Source organism: Anser anser (assembly GCF_964211835.1).
Source record: "Anser anser genome assembly, chromosome: 1".
Taxonomy (NCBI): domain Eukaryota; kingdom Metazoa; phylum Chordata; class Aves; order Anseriformes; family Anatidae; genus Anser; species Anser anser.
In genome coordinates this window covers 159,681,153-159,699,257 of record NC_139720.1, presented here as the reverse complement: position 1 = coordinate 159,699,257, position 18,105 = coordinate 159,681,153, and positions in this window count along the sequence as shown.

Here is an 18,105-nt window from a genome sequence, read left to right as displayed (position 1 = left end):
AAATAAATCACTGTTGTAAAACCATTGCTATATTCAACAGGAACTGTTTTATTACACCATTCAGAATTATTTTCTTGCCTTACTGTATCTTGTAAACCTTCTCCCAGACTTCATTCCAGACTGTAAGGAGAGCTCTGAAACCTGGATGCTTATTATCATTGGTATTTCTTGCATAAGAATGAATAGATATGAGAAAGTTTTAGAATGAGGTCCTTAGTGTCTGTCAAAAGATGACAGAAATAGAAATATATATGGAAATAATATATATATATATGTAGAAATAACATGGAAATTAAAAGCCAGAATGAACACTTAACTTCTATACTTTATCAAGAATTAGAGCCTTAACAAAGTTTTAGTATGTTCCTGTAAAATTAATCTATTTCACAGAAGGATCATCCTACAATGGCTTAAAACACTTGTATTCAGTTAAGAATGACTTCTCTGTTTTTTGTTCCCTCCATCCCTTAGTAAAAAAAAAAAAAGAAAAAAAAATACACAGTGAATATTACAAAATATCTCATAAGTTACATTGCAGAAGATTTTTTTAATGTTCCAAAAGTTAGATTCTAGCCTTTTCTCTGCAGATTTTATGGTTTCACCTAAGAGCTAACACTACTGTGCTTCAGGTCTAAACTGCTCTTTACGGGGACTTGGCTGGCCATGTAGACCTAAGCCTTTTTCTTCTCATTGAATAATGTTTAAGACATAGAAAAAGTATAAATATTGTCTAATATTGTCTAATTGTCTACTAATTTTATTACATATATATAACTATTTTATTTAACTCTTCAATTTTAACAATGTCCAAACTATGTAAGTATTTCTCTAATGTACTTTTTCCATATACAAGATGTGCCATTGCTGCAATGGAAGTATCAAGTCTGCAATTAAATATTTTAACAAAATGCATTCTAAAAGTTCATGTCACAGAAAAGATTTGAATACCAACATAATGGGGACTTTGCTTAAAAACATCATACTTAGAATGACATTAAGATAAGTGAACAGCTATTGCTTTAATAAAAATGTTTGATCTTCTTTTCTTTTTCTTTTTTTTTTTCTAGGCTCTTAAAAGGAATTTCAGTTCCTTGTGCAGCCCTGTTGTCCTAATGAACTATAAAGCAGAGACTGTGATTTCAAACCCTCTTTGGAATTCACAGTTCTTTTTAAAGAGTATAGAGTATTTTCCTTGTTCAATCATGCAAGAGTCAGCATGCTTAAGTGAGTAAATCTAGCACTTATGCAACCTCTGTGACTACTCTTCTGTTAAACTGATGTCTGATGTTGAACTTGTAATCCGTATCTGTCTTTGAACAAGTATTCAGACATTCTACAGGTTTGTAACATGGGACTGACTTATTTTCACTGATATTTTCACTGAATTTACAAGTTTGGGCAGAATATATTGTCAAGTACTCATTTTCAGTTTTGACGGCATACTAGTTACAAAGTTCAAGGAATCTTGCAAGGAACCTTAGTTACAGTACAAAGAAACCTTCATCTTAATTTCCAAGATAGACTGGAATCAGTATATATTCTATACTTCAACATTTCTCTTTCTGCTCATACTCTTGGTTATTTTATTTTGGGTAAAGAATTTTCTTTCATTATGTGTATATAATGAAAAAAAGTAGGGCATATTGGGACACTAAATATTTCAAATTAGCTGACATTAGGGGACCACTTCAAATGGGTGTTGTTATCCTGTGCCATTGAAAAACTCTAAGATAGAATCATAGAATCATGTAGTTTGGAAAAGACCTTCAAGATCATCAAGTCTATCAACCTGACATACCAAGTCCTATCATCAAACCGTTTCCTTTGGTGCCACATCCACATGTCTCTCAAACACCTCCAGGGATTGAGACTCCACCACTTCCCTGGACAGCCACTTCCAATGCTTGACCACCTTAATATCCAATCTAAAAAGCCCCTGGATCAACTTGAGATCATTTCCTCATATCCTATCTCATGACCTGAGAAAATAGACCAATAACCTCCTCCTTGCAACCTAATTTCAGATATTTGTAGAGAGCAATGAGGTCTCCCTTCAGCCTCCTCTTCTACAGATTAAACAACCCCAGTTTCCTTTGTGGCTCCTCAAAAGTCTTGTTGTCTAGGCCCTTCACCAGGCTCATTGCTCTTCTTTGCTCATGCTTGAGCAACTCCATATCCTCCATGTAATAAAGGGCCCAAATCTGAACACAATACTTAAGGTGTGATCCCACCAGCACTGCATACAAGAGGACAATCCCTTCCCCCCTAGTCTACTGGCCACACTATTTCTGATGCAGATCAGGACGTGATTGGCCCCCTGGGCCACCTGAGAACACTACTGGCTTAAATCCAAAAGGTTTTTGACCAGGACACCCAGTTTCCTTTCTGCTGAGCAACTTTCCAGTCACTCTTCCCCAACTCTGTACTGCTGCATCAGGTGGTTATGGCCCAAGTGCAGAACCAAACACTTAGCCTTGTTGACTGTCATGCAATTGGACACAGCCCATTGAAATAGCCTATCCAGATCCCTCTGCAAAGCCTTTCTGTCCTCAAGAAGAATGACAGTCCTGCCTAACTTGCCACTGTCTGCAAATTTACTGATGGTGCACTCAGACTCCTCATCCAGATCATTGATAAAAATTATAAACAAAGCTAGCCCCAATCCTGAGCCCTGGGGAATGCCACCAGCTGTATTGAACACCATTTGCTGTGACTCTGAGCCCTGCCAATGACCCAGTTCTCCACCTAGTGAACTGTATACCTGTCCAAGTTACGAGCAGACGTGGAATACCGTGGAAAATACCGTGGAAAACATTGTCAAATGCTTTACTAAAATCCAAGTAGGCAACATCCACAGACTTTCAATCATTGGTGTTGGGGCCCATTCTTTTTAATATCTTTGTTGATAATTTGGATGAGGGAACTGAGTGCACCCTCAGTAAGTTTGCAGATGACACCAAGTTGAGGGGAAGTGTCAGTCTGCTGGAGGATTGGAAGGCCCTGCAGAGGGAGCTAGACAGGATGATCTATGGGCAGAGGCCAATGGGATCATTGTCACAGTTCAACATGGCTAAGTACCAGGTCCTCCACTTTGGCCACAACAATCCCATGCAATGCTACAATCTTGGGGGAGAGTGGCTCGAAAGCTGTGCAGAGGAAAAGGATCTAGAGGTGTTGGTTAATACTCACCTGAACATGAGCCAGCAGTGTGCCCAGGTGGCCAAGAAGGCCACTGGCATCCTGGCTTGTATCAGGAATAGTCTTTTTCAACCTTAATGATTTTATCGTTCTATGATTCCAAGCAGGTCATCTTGCAATGTAAGTGTTAAGGGAGGTAAAGAGCAACGAGAACGTGGCCTCCTCCAGCCATTCCGGCCTATGGACCTCTCCTGTCTGACTTCTGGGGCTTACACAGAGGCTGCAGGTGCCTACACTTCTAGCCTGACTCCAGTAGCTAGCACTCAGTCCACTCATGCCAGCCGCCCTAGTAGCTAGTACTCAGGGCACAAAGTCTGAGAGCTATGGCCCCTGCAACTGTTGATGCTAGGACCCCTACTCACTCCAGTAAGCTGGCACCACGGTTTACAGGCCCACACCCCTGGCCTGACTCCAGTAGCTGGCACAAATTCCGCTCACACACACACAGGTCCCACCAGTGGCTAGGCACTGAGACCCCTGCACTCACTCCAGTAGTGGGCACCACAGGCTGGGGTGCCCATTCCTTGACCTGACTCCAGCAGCAGGCGCTGAGGTTCACTCACCCACTTCCAGGTCTCACCGGTAGCTGGCACTTAATCCTTGCAGTTCACGTACACACAGGAGAGAAAGTATAAATACTCAGAGATACCGTCAAGAAAAGATTTAATTGAGAGAAAATACAAGATAGATAAACAAAGCTAGCCCCAATACTGCACTGATCAAGTGCAGGGCTCATCCAATTATACTGAGCATCCCTGTTTTACATGCAACCAATCTTCTTATACCCTTTTCTACCTATCCCCGCTCTCTGTTCCTCTTGCTCTCCCTTCCCCCAGTGGGTTTGCAGAGATCTGCAGTTTCTTCACCTTCCCAGACCAGGTCCCCTTGGTTCACAATCTTGTCAGTTGCAAGGTTCATCCTTAAGTGACATGTCACTCATTATCCCACCAATTATTGTGAGCAGGAGGTCTGTTTCTTGTGATTGTCTCCTACCTTACAAGCCCTTAGTCAGATAACCTTGCTGGAATAAACATTCCCACATTCTCAAATGCTCTCATAAATGGTTGTGACGGACCAGTTGTTCCTATCACTGTCTCCCTTTGTAATTATCCCTTTTAGTCTTGGAAAAAGGCCCTTGAACAGAAACCTTTGAAGGAGCAGACACTGTCCTTCTACATACCTTCACAAGAAGATGATCAGGTTAGTCAGGCAGGACCTGCCTTTCCTAATGATGACATTCAAGATAATCTTCTCCATAACTTTCCTCGGTACCAAGATCAGACTGACAAGCCTGTAATTCCCTGGACCCTTCCTAACCTTCTTATAGTTTGGAGTGACATCGCTAATCTCCAGATGTACAGTTTGGCAACTAGGACTATGTTCAGAAAGATATATGGTTTTTCCGGGTCCTATTTCATAACTGCTAGGCTCTGTGGATGCCATAATACTTGGCAGAAGTGGCAGATACGACACAGGACTAACCATCTATAGTTCTAGACAACTGCTCTTAAGCAACTGAATAGAAGCCCTCAGGTTGTCCCCTAAGACATAGCTAACTCCATATTTCCATCCTAAGATAGCTAACTCTACAGATGACCATACTGATCTGTTAAGAATGGTAGTCTCTCTCTACATATCATTCATAGAAGACTAGACAAACTTTATTACAATTATATGTCCTTTTTTCTGAACAGATAAAAAAGTGCAATGTAGTAACACTAACAGACTTTCCACTAATAAAAATAAAAAAATCAAGCCTAGAAGAAAGTTTAGGAAAATTAATATAGAAACAACAAAGTCTACCTCCCAGCTCCCAAACTCAGTGTGAAGACTAGAGAAACATTTGACTAAGATGTCACTTTAAATTCCAGTTCTCTCTAACAGTGACATTTTCTTCTGATCTACATAAATACTCAGATTTCGTCTCTCAATGTGTGCTGTCATATAAGGCCTCCTGGGTCACTGAACTACTAAAACAGTTAAAATGCTTTAGTTGTTCAGAGTTTTCAAAGAAGTTAAAATCACAACAGTCACTCACATTCACAACAGGCACTTCGCAAACATACTGAATTTGATCTGTATTAAGGCTGAAGGTAATGCACAAAAGGAAAGTGTGTACTATAGCAACAGCTTCATGGATCCTGACATGTATGTGTATACCTTCATATGCTATCAAACTCAACTATGTAAGAAGAGGTACTGGATAATCTTTCAACCATGGAGTTTACATTTCTCATCTGTTAGCGCATTGTTTCCCAAGAAAACATTGCATAAAAGAAGTATTTCTATAAAGTTTTATATATTAACTTATTGATATTTTAATGTGAGCAAAATGTAGATAATTTCAATTTCACATAATGTCAAATTATTCTTTAAAGCAAGCATTATGTGATTGTGTAGGTTTTTAATTTCTAATAAGGTTGTCTTATGGAGTTGTAAGACATAAGGATGCAAATTGGTTGTGTCAATAAAATAAACGGTGGACATTTTTTCGGTACTTGCTCACTAACAAATCACGAAATATATTTAAATCAAAGGTCCAATAGAACTAGCAAATCTTCCTTTGCCATTGATAAAACTAATTATTTTCAGCATTGAAATGCGTCATCCAATCTGATATTTTTTAGAAAGCATATTTTATTGATATTGTTTGCTGAAAGATGTAGACAAACAGCATGCATCAGATTAAATCCTGACAGTAATATATTACTATGTTATTCTTTGGAAATGGCAAGAACCTACTAAAGAAAAGGCATCCAGTAACCCAGGTACAGAATCCAGTACTAAAACATAATTGAAAACAATATGACACTTGAACACTGCTGAGAATACTGCTTTGTTACAACTGAAGACAAACGCAGGCATTGAAATAGTAAGATGTTTCCTTCTTATATGCTTAATTTTAAGAAAGAGCAACAGAGAACATTGAGTATGGTTATGATTTAAGCTCAGATTAATAGTAATGAAATATGCCTACTGAGAATAATGGCCCTTTCAGAAAAGAGTGCATCTAATCAGGGGTGTAATGCACCACTGAGTTTTTGTTCAAAGGGCTTGCTGTCTAATAGCTGTTTGGTGGCATTTGGAACTGGATGTAGTTACTGAACATTAAAAAAAAAAAAAAAATTTTTGACGGTAACTAGTCCTTTTATTCTCACTCACATTCAAATACTAAGACTCTCAATTTAACTACAGAGAAAGTAAAACATATGTATGTGATATGAAAAAAAAAAAAACATAGCCAATTATTTCCAATTTTGCAATATTCTGTTGGAAGAATTCATTGGGAAAAAAAAAATAAGTAGATATATTTCAAAATACTCGGAATCTGAAAGTATTCTGAATGAAATAAAGAGAATGGGGCAGAATCAAGAATATTATTTGTAAAGCAAATTTTGGTTTGGTCATTTTCTTCATTTCTCTAATGAGAATATACCACAGTATAGCTCATAACAGTGCAACACCGTAGGTATTATAGGATAGCATGATGTTCCTGTCCTGGTCAGTTTGTTCAAAGAAAATCTCTCTGAAATTACTTTACTGTGATATAGGAACAGCATTTATAAGGGAAAGTACAACTGTTTAATTAATGAATGCTTTCAGCAATTGTAGGATTTAATTTGATTTTCACTTAGCTTTGCAATACCATACTAGAGTTCACAATCTAGATGCAATGATGCCACTAATGCAATTAGCTTTTTCCAGAGACTGGAAAATAATGAAATCATTCCCAGTAGCTCTTTCTTAAAATAAAATAAATAAAATAAAATAAAATAATAAAATAAAATAAAATAAAATAAAATAAAATAAAATAAAATAAAATAAAATAATAAAATAAAACAAAACAAACTTTCTCTCCCTGTTCTGCTGAGGAGGGGGAGTGACAAAGTGGTGTGGTGGGCGCCTGGTGGCTAGCCAAGGTCAACCCACCACACTCAGTCATTGAGATAGAGGAATTATTCTCTATATATTCTTCCCACACCCCTCCCCCAGCTTTGATTAAACAGTAAGCTTAAAATACTGCTTTTGACTAGATGTCTGGCTTTTAGACAGCTAATATTATCTGAGATTATCTCCATTTACTATCTTGGCTTTATATAAAGAAGATATTTTAACTTTTAGAGAAGGTATTTTATATCTTAACGAAGGAATTAGCAGATCACAGGTAGTGACAGCTGAGAAGAAGTCTTGCAAAACTGGTTAAGAAACTCAGCAGTCATTTATCACATAAATTTGAGATAAATTTTGGATTCATCTGACCAAACAGATACAGCTAAAAAAGTCATTACTAACACATATCATTCTAATATGATTATAATTAATATATAATCTAAATTGATTTTAATCCAATGTCTAATTTAACATTCAAATCTAAGTAGACAAGATTTTTTTTTTACTGGAAGGTCACATTCACTTGCCTAACCTGAGGTATGTGAAGCCAATTGAGATATACTAAGAGGTTCCATCTCATCACCATCTGCTAATTCTAAAGGTTACAGCTTGTGACAGACTTCCTTTGACTTACGCCAGCCCTATGCAGACAGACATTCTAAAGCTCTAAAATAATCCAAGATGTTTATGTTTAGACAACTCAGGTAGGCCTACTCAGTGCCTATTCATTCCTACTGTTTACATAAAGATATAAATGACTAGCTCAGATATTGCCATCCATATTTGTTAGAGGACTCCCAGCCACAGTTACTGAGTACATAGTGTCTTGCTAATGGTCAGTAAAAAACAAATGGACATTTTAAATTGCTGCTGAAAACTCATCCATTTGGTTTTGCCCTGAAACCGACTAAGAAAATTCACACAAGCCTAGACTCTTGCTGTATATGTATATGTATATATGTATATGTATATGTATATGTATATGTATATGTATATGTATATGTATATGTATATGTATATGTATATGTATATGTATATGTATGTACTTAACTAGAGTAGGCTCACCTGATCAACTTGTGTGACAGTTTTTCATTTATGCCAGCCTGTCTTAAGTCTCAATTCAAGATCCAGTCTGGCCTCACTGAAGATGATCTGAAAGTATGTGACTGAAATTGTGTGGAAGGATTTAGCACCCTTATTATGTAAACGTGGATACACATATACACATATAAGCTTCATCTGAACTCATAACAAGCTAATCAACCATTATATTTACCCCCGTGGTTTATGGACGTATTTGTAAATTAAACAGGGACAAAACACTATTTTTAGCACAAGTATATCATTAGCACTGGTATTATATATACTATTATATATGTTATATTATGTCCCAAAGAAAACCCATTGACAGGTACTGTGAAGACATGGCTCTAGGGTCATAGTGACATGCTCTGTTATACATAGCTGTCTATCCCAGTTTAGTTATCATTCATCTACAATGACTTATGATTTTTTTCTAATGTGTGGACTGCAACCTCATTATGCTTGGAAATATTTGTAATGGGTACTATAAAGAACTTGAGCCAGTGATTTTTTTTTCTATATTTCAATATTAATATTTTGACATTTCTTTTCCTACAGAATTTACATGAGATGTCAAAATATTGGTACAACATAAAATTAAAGGTTCCAGAAAAAATCTTTTGAACAACGTCAAACCATTTCAATTTGATTTTTTAAATCAAATCAAAATATCCAGATAGATAGATAGAGATAGAGATAAAACAATATAGAAAAACATAGAAATTAGATAGGAAAGGCTTCAGTATGTCTTGAAGGAGTTCAGGTATCTATTATCATTTGCATGAATTATTTGTCACTTGTATGGCAAAGGTACAGTATTATATCGTACTACCACTACTGGCCTGGTCAATAGCATTTTCAGGATTGTATTTTCTTCAAGAAACGTTTTAATAAATGTCTCCAAATAAATTTTTTCTGGGATAGACGTGGCATAAAAGAAATGATTCCACAAGATAGATTCTATCAATCACTACTGAAGAGCTGAATAACAAAAAATGCCAGGACAGCACACTCAGAAGGCAGATTAATTCCCTTTCTATGTTTTTTGACCAAAAACTGACACTGAAGAAAACTACTGGAGAATAAGTGTTTATGGGACTTACATTCTTTCAGTGGCAAAAATCAGAAAGGGCAGACTAGACTGAAAGGACACGTAGAACAGTCCAAGTGCATTAGAAGAAATCAAGCATACCAAGACCCTCTATGACATGTTTTTTTATAAGGTTTGACACATAGGCTATGTTTTAATTTTCTCAGTATTTTCTTGTTTTATATAACATTTTTGTGTACATTTAGAACGTTGTGGTAGTAAAGAAGTAGACTCCTAATTAAATGCTTTATTCGCACTATTTTTGTTACAAATATTATTTATGTCCTCATAAAGAATTTACATTTTGAAATATGCAACCAAGCTTTCCCATACAAGAAGGCAAGACCTTTCCAAGCTTGTAACCTGTGTTTCAGTACATAAAGGAGTAAAACTGTGAATTTAGTCAACCTGGAAAACACATTTCCCTAATTTTCAGCAAACTTCTACTGAAAAATATTTTTTGATTTACTCAAGAGTTCCTACGTGACTTCGTCCTTTTTCTAGTGCCAGCAGTGAATAAGCAGTTTTAGCAATTTTAAATTTTACAGAATACGAAAAATTGTTCTTTTTTAAAACATGAACCCATTTGGAAAACAATTTTTAGTACTTGAGCGAAGCTATATCAATATGAAATCATTTGAATAGTTCAGAATACTTACAATATCAAATTTCTTTTGTAATTATTTCAAAATAATATACGTATATATTGACAATGAAATATACTTGTCAAATTACTATTTATCAAAAAAAAAAAAAAGAAAAAAAGAAAAAAACATAAACCTGGTAATCACCAATTTGCCATTTCCTGTGGTATCTTTCTCACTTGCATATAAGCACTGTTTTGTGAATCCACTTAATGTGCAAACTAAAATATTAAGTGGATTAGCCATTTCAAAGATTCTGATATGTATAGTAGGAATTCAATGCCAGCAAAATATGAATTTATAATAATTTTTAGCTGTTGATTCAAAAGTTTATATTTCCATTTAGAAATATTGTCAATCTAGAATTTGAAAAGAAAGATATTATCTGATAAAAGTCACACTCGTTTAACAGATTACTTTAAGAAGCATTTTGGCACCAAATACTACAGAATACTGTCTGAGCTCAGCAACCATAAAAGCAATAAATAAATGAGCTTTTGAAGAACTTAATTAGAATACAGCTGGGAAAAGAGAAGTTTTTGTTTTTTTCCTATAAATCATAGTATTTCAGGCTCTTTTACATCACGTGGCAGCTAATAACACACCCAGGAAGGAAAAATGGTCTTGACTCTACTTGAATCTCAATTACATTTTTGTACCAAGCACAGTCCAGTAGCAATCCTAGTATAACTATTTTTCCTTTCTAGGTCATGCACAAAATTAATCACAGACATGGCTTCTTAGGATGCCTACACTAGTTCCCTTATCCATAGTATTTAACCATCTGTTCACTGTCAGAATCACTTTGGGGCGATATTAAAGAGCTCCCTTCAAAACAAATCTTCCATAACAAAGCCCTCTTCCCATAAGTATGGGTGCCAACCAGTCTGTTTTGCTTTGGGTTTGGACTGTGGACCATTTCCCAGCCCTCCTTTATTTAGCAGTGTAATCACAACTACAGGGTTCTGCTGTCTCTAAGTTATACACAGTATCATGGTATTACAGCACATACACCCCACCCCACCCCACCCCCCCGACCCTAACAGTACACTCAAGAATCTTTCTTTCTCTTAGCTTTATAAGTTCAGTGATTTTAATTTTGTAGAGAGGCATGAAAATGGGATTTATCTGATGGCAGGTTATAGCCAGAATCCAGACTGAGGAATGCAAAGGTGTTAGAAGACAGTGCAGTCTACGTGAACTATGTTAAGAACCTTACATATTTCTTTTCATCAGGTCTTGGACCATATCCTGCCTCTTTATGAACAGTGTCTTCAAAATTAACAATTATTGATGTTTTATGTGTGTTTTTTTTTCTCAAGATAAGTCTGTCTATCTTGTTAATGGTTGTTCTGTAAGTATCCTCTTCAATTTCTGCTGAACTACGGTGAAACTGTTAGTAAGTAACATTCCAAGTATTTTTAAAGGTGACTGAGCCTTCATACAGTCATCACAGAATCATAGAGGGGATCAGGTTGGAAGGGACCTTAAAGATCATCTAGTTCCACCCCCCCTGCATCGGATAGGGACACCACACACTATATCAGGTTGCCCAGGGTCTTGTCAAACCTGGCCTTGAACAATTCCAGGGATGGAGCATCCACAACCTCTCTGGGCAAATTGTTCCAGTGCCTCACCACACTCTAACTAAAGAATTTCCTTCCAACATTTAATCTAAATCTCCCCTCTTTTAGTTTAAAATCATTCCCCCTTGTCTTGTCATTGTTTGCATTGTTTGCATTGTCTTGTCATTGGAGAACAAAAGGTTGTTCTCCATCTTTTTAATAAGTCCCCTTTATATATTGAAAAGCTGCAATGAAGTCACACCAGCCTTCTTCTCTTCAGGCTGAACAACTTTATTTGGAATAATGGACAATAAGCAATAATAGAAGACAGGCATATATAAACACTAGAATGCTCTTTTAAATTACTCTGACCATTTCAAGGGCAGTGAAAAATCACATAAAAGGTTGTTACTACTAGAAATTTATTTTTCCTACTGAAAACTACTTTGTACCTATGCACAACTCTTTTGATGACATCATATTTTGCTACTGTTCCTTGTCAAAAAATCATGTAAGAACTGTTGCCCTTTTATTCCAATACCATTTTAAGTTTTTCAAACCCAAAGAATAAGAAAAAATGTGGAGCTCCATTTTAAGTGACTTTGGTCATGTAATAAATGTCCTTTCACTGCCATGAAACATTTTAAAATTGTAGACAGAAGCCATCTATGCAGGGATTTAACTTTTGTCTGTGTTCATGGTACTGCAAATGATTAATGTTCAATAAACTAAGAAGTACGCAGAAGTATAAAAACTTTGTTCAGGAATGTTGTAGAACAGATAGAATTGTGTGAGCTAACTAGGCCAGGCATATAGAATCAATTATAATTTCTATCACATAATTCCTATTGTATATATATATTCTACATTTAAAAAGCTCACTGTTCCTGGAAGAACCAGTCAGTGGAAATTCAGCATTCAGTTTTGTTCTTTCTTGTCCATCAGGTTCCTTTGCAATAGTGCTTCAACAGCCAAACGTGTTTATTTGATCATTGTGTACAAAGTAGCCTCATTTGTGAAAATAATTCTCTAAAAAAAATAATAAAACAAAAAAAGTATTTTTCTTCTTTTCCCCTTAAAGCATTTTGTAACTTCTAGCACGTTGTTTTAGGGAATTGTCAGTCTGACAGTATTCTTCTTTTTCTCATACTAAATGGAAAAGTTTTATCCACTAAGGAAAACATATTAATGTTTAAAAGAATCTAAGAGGGACCATGGGTAAAACTCTCACAGTTTATAAAGATAGTAGTAACGTTGTTCCTAAAAATTGTATTAAATATATCCAGTTTTTTGGGTTTCTTTGTTGTTCAGACCTTCACATACATATGTATCTCTGAGTAAGTTCACTGATACAAATTATGCAACAGAATGTGTTATTTTGGTTAAATATTTCTTTGTCTAGTAAAGCTCTTACATCCTTGCAGTGTAGTACCACAGTATATTTATTTTATCTGAACTAACATTTTTAACAAAAATTTGAATGGCATTTCTTTGACATATTAGGTCATTTTTCACTTTATTGAAGAGAGAATATTTCCTGTTTTCTGTTTAAAAGCAAAATATTATTAGGAAGAACTGGAAATAGAGAACATTCATATGTTTATTGAAAGAATGTAAAAAAGAAAAGAAAAGAAAAGAAAAGAAAAGAAAAGAAAAGAAAAGAAAAGAAAAGAAAAGAAAAGAAAAGAAAAGAAAAGAAAAGAAAAGAAAAGAAAAGAAAAGAAAAGAAAAGAAAAGAAAAGAAAAGAAAAGAAAAGAAAAGAAAAGAAAAGAAAAGAAAAGAAAAGAAAAGAAAAGAAAAGAAAAGAAAAGAAAGAAAAGAAAAGAAAAGAAAAGAAAAGAAAAGAAAAGAAAAGAAAAGAAAAGAAAAGAAAAGAAAAGAAAAGAAAAGAAAAGAAAAGAAAAGAAAAGAAAAGAAAAGAAAAGAAAAGAAAAGAAAAGAAAAGAAAAGAAAAGAAAAGAAAAGAAAAGAAAAGAAAAGAAAAGAAAAGAAAAGAAAAGAAAAGAAAAGAAAAGAAAAGAAAAGAAAAGAAAAGAAAAGAAAAGAAAAGAAAAGAAAAGAAAAGAAAAGAAAAGAAAAGAAAAGAAAAGAAAAGAAAAGAAAAGAAAAGAAAAGAAAAGAAAAGAAAAGAAAAGAAAAGAAAAGAAAAGAAAAGAAAAGAAAAGAAAAGAAAAGAAAAGAAAAGAAAAGAAAAGAAAAGAAAAGAAAAGAAAAGAAAAGAAAAAAGAAAAGAAAAGAAAAGAAAAGAGAAAAGAAAGAAAAGAAGAAAAGAAAAGAAAAGAAAAGAAAAGAAAAGAAAAGAAAAGAAAAGAAAAGAAAAGAAAAGAAAAGAAAAGAAAAGAAAAGAAAAGAAAAGAAAAGAAAAGAAAAGAAAAGAAAAGAAAAGAAAAGAAAAGAAAAGAAAAGAAAAGAAAAGAAAAGAAAAGAAAAGAAAAGAAAAGAAAAGAAAAGAAAAGAAAAGAAAAGAAAAGAAAAGAAAAGAAAAGAAAAGAAAAGAAAAGAAAAGAAAAGAAAAGAAAAGAAAAGAAAAGAAAAGAAAAGAAAAGAAAAGAAAAGAAAAGAAAAGAAAAGAAAAGAAAAGAAAAGAAAAGAAAAGAAAAGAAAAGAAAAAACAGTTTTATACTGTCATGATGTTTCTTTCAAGACCTTTTCTACCTGCATGTTAACACAAGCACATGCATTTAACACAGAATTCCTATAGGACCACAGATGGCAACAGAGCTTTTTATCCTTATTCATAGAATCATAGAATGGTTTGGGTTGATCGTCTTGTTACAATCCCCCTGCCATGGGCAGGGACACCTCCCACTACACCAGGTTGCTCGAAGCCCCATCCAACCTGGCCTTGAACACCTCTAGGGATGGGGCATCCAAAACTTCCCTGGGCAACCTCTGCCTGTGCCTCACCATCCTCTGAGTAAATGATTTCTTCCTTATATTTAACCTAAACCTACCCTGTTTTAGTTAAAAGCCATTCCCCCTTGTTCTACCCCTGACAAAGAAGATATCCCTAGCTTTCTTCTAGGCCACCTTTAGGTACTGGAAGGCCATTATAAGGTCTCCCCAGAGCCTTCTCTACTCTAGGCCTGTCTTCATAGGAGACGTGCTCCAGCCCCTTGATCATCTTTGTGGCCCACATCTGGACTCATTCTAATACTTCCATGTCCTTCTTGTGCTGGGGGCCCCAGAGCTGAGCACGGTACTCCAGGTGGGGTCTCACAAGGGCAGAATAGAGGGGGAAAATCACATCCCTCGACCTGCTGGCCACACTTCTTTTGATGCAACCCAGGATACCTTTGGCTTTCTGGGCTGCAAGAGCACAGTGCTGGCTCTTGTTGAGCTTCTTGTCAACCAACACCCACAGGTCCTTCTCCTCAGGGCTGTTTACAATCTATTCTCCACCCAGCCTGTATTTGTACTTGGAATTGCCCTGACCCAGGTGCAGGACCTTGCACTTGGCCTTGTTGACCTTCATGAGGTATGGTCAGACCCACCTCTCAAGCCTGTCTAGGTCCCTCTGAATGGCACCCCTTCCCTCCAGCTTATTGACCGCACCACACAGCCTGGTGTTGTTGGCAAATTTGTTGAGGGTGCACTCGATTTCACTGTCCATGTCACTGAAAAATATGTTAAACAGCACTGGTCCCAGTACAGACCCCCTGAAGAACACCACTTGTTACTGATCTCCACTTGGACATTGAGCTTTTGACCACAACTCTTTGAGTGTGACCATCCAGCCAATTTCTTATCCACCAAGTGGTCCATCCATCAAATCCGTGTCTCTCCAGTTTAGAGACAAGGATATCATGGGGGACAGTGCTGAACAGTTTGCAATTTTTATTCATACATTGCAGTTCAAATTAATTAACTATTAATTTAGGGTTGTCCTATGTCCTGACCACAGTGATCCCTTCTGATTTGTTGGTTTAGGGATACGTAAATTTAGAGCAGCATAACAGATGCCCTAGCTTCACATAAAAGAACAAACCTACCACATATTTATAATAGCCTCAAGAAAGTCCATAGGGAAAAGTGTGGACCATATGCTTCAAGTTTCAAATGAGGTATAATCTGACCTTCTAGATGTAAATGTGTGCACTAAAAGTCTTAGTAGTGTCCTTTTCATTTAGTTTACTTACTTCATGTTCAGTATACAAGAAGCACACTGGAGGATTGAAAGCTGATGGTTGTCACATCTGAGAGGTAGTAATAGCTCTCATTACATCTGCCACTGCTACTAAAAATGCAGATTCAGCTGACAAACCGTCTAAATTTGGCTGGAAGATGGAAAAGCAATTTGACAGATCAGAAATTAAAATAGTATGATCCTCTTTTACGTTACTCAAACTTTACACAACTTTACACAAATACTGGACTGAATTCAGAAAATGAACACTTGCAGAAAATTGTAGAACAGCAAGTCAGGACTATGCATTTTATTATGGGAAAGGAAAATTGAATCCCTTAAAATATAATCATGATCAAAGACAAGTGAGTCTTTCTTAGAAATAATGACTTTTTTTCTTTTTTTTTTTTAATACTGCCTTGCCATTTTAATGTTGCATAATCTGTAAAAAGCAGTCTGTATGAGTATGGTTAAAAAGGACTCTACATCACAAGTTCTCATTATCTTAAGGATCCTACAGGGAAGAGTCAGGCTGATAGTGATCCTAAAGACTCCTATTTCAGTATAATGTAAAGGGAAAACAACAACCACAGAGCTCTTAAATTTGCAGATTTTATTATCTAATATATGTAACCACCAGAAGCACTAATCATATGGAACCCTAATGGCTGAGGCCTAAACTATAGGCAAACCATGCCATCCTTCACCCTCATTTCAGACATCTCCAGGGAAGACTGGAGCCCCAGAAAGGGAGTTGCTTGAGTGACAACTGGGGGAATGTGAACAAAACTAATTGAAAGGCCAGTGGTAGTCCTCAAATATGGTAGTTTTGATTGTATTGTATCACTGTGTTTCAAAAGCATTCCTGAAAAAAAAAAAAAAAAACATGATAGCATGAAAGCCATGAAAGCGTTTGTAATTGTAACATTGTATAGAAGTCTAAATTCTCTAACTCTGTTTCTCTGTTTAAATGTAGTAAAGTGTGTGGTCATCCAGCCTAACAAAAAAAAAAATTATGATATCAGCATGTGAAAAATCAAGATGTAAAGAAAGCAGTAGTTTTTCTGGAAGTCTCCTTCAAGCTAGGAAAAACTGGAATAAGTTGCATATACACCTCCTGTTTGATGGGAAATGGGATTTATTTTGAAATTTATTTTCCAATTCTGTCTGTGCTTAAACTAACATGAAAAAAATATGTTAGCACATCTTTTGGAGTTTTCTAGAGGGGCTGGAAGACTGTAGAGTAGATAGAGCCGTGTTGAGAAGACAGAGGAACAGTGTATGGGATGGGCAGTGGGATCTGTTAGCAGAATAAATAACTTCTGGAAGTAGACCAGAAGAGCCTATGTAAATGGGGACAGCTAACAAAAGCAATTCCCACTACAAGACCTTCTAAACCTTAAAATTAATTGAAGGTTACTTCAGGAAGGGCAAGTCTACTAGATGGTATTCTTTGCCTCTATAGAGGAAAGACTGTAGAACTATTGTTATTATATTCTAAGAATAAGTTATTTTTACCCTGTTTATTTTTGAAACTTTTTAGTGTTTCTTGTATGCCTTTAACAAAAATATTATTTATTAAACCTTCAATTCGTGTTTGCATGTGGAAGAATTAGTTATCTGAGTACCTGAAATTTTAATTCAATTATCCCAGGTTTTCTGAGGGAAACTTTAGCTGGTTATTCAGAAGCAAGCCCTTAAATTTTATTCTGGACTGTGTTGCTGTCTGTTGGGTCTTGTCAGGAGGATTATAAAATCTTTTTTTAGTAAAAAGAAAAAGAAAAAAAAAAGGATTATAACAAATTACAAAATGAATCCAATTATCAAATTGATAATATCTTTTCTAAATTAATCCTCAAGATCCTTGGCACAAATTTGGATTGCTGCCGTTCTGCTTAGCTATCAGTTCTAAGAATAGCAAAGTATTATAAATTCAGTAATGTTGTTACAGGAAAGTTCCAGCCCTGTAGCTGATACAGGATGAATAAATTCACTCCCAGGTTAAAGTGAATGTTGAGACCATGGTCTAAAGGTATCCTGCCTGAACTATGTTTTGATTAGAGTCAGAGGATAAGCTGATTCCCATCACTGGTGTTTTAAAAATATTTCTAACAAAAATTACTGTAAGGATGTAATAGTTTTAGCTGGGATAGAGTTAATTTTCTTCATAGAAGCTCACACTATGCTGTGTTTTGGACTTTTTGATATGCTGCCCTGCCAGTGAGGAGGCTGGGGGAGCACAAGAAGCTGGGAGGGGGCACAGCCAGGACATCATGCTCAGCAATAAAAGCAGGAGTAAAGAAAGAGGAAGGGGGATGTTCAGAGTGATAGCATTTGTCTTTCCAAGAAACTATTACGCGTGATGAGCCCTGCTTTCCTGGAAGTGGCTCAACACCTGCCTGCCAATGGGAAACAGCAAATGAATTCCTTGTTTTGCTTTGCTTGCATGCATGGCTTTTGCTTTACCTAGTAAACTGTCTTTATCTCAGCCTATGAGTTTTCACACT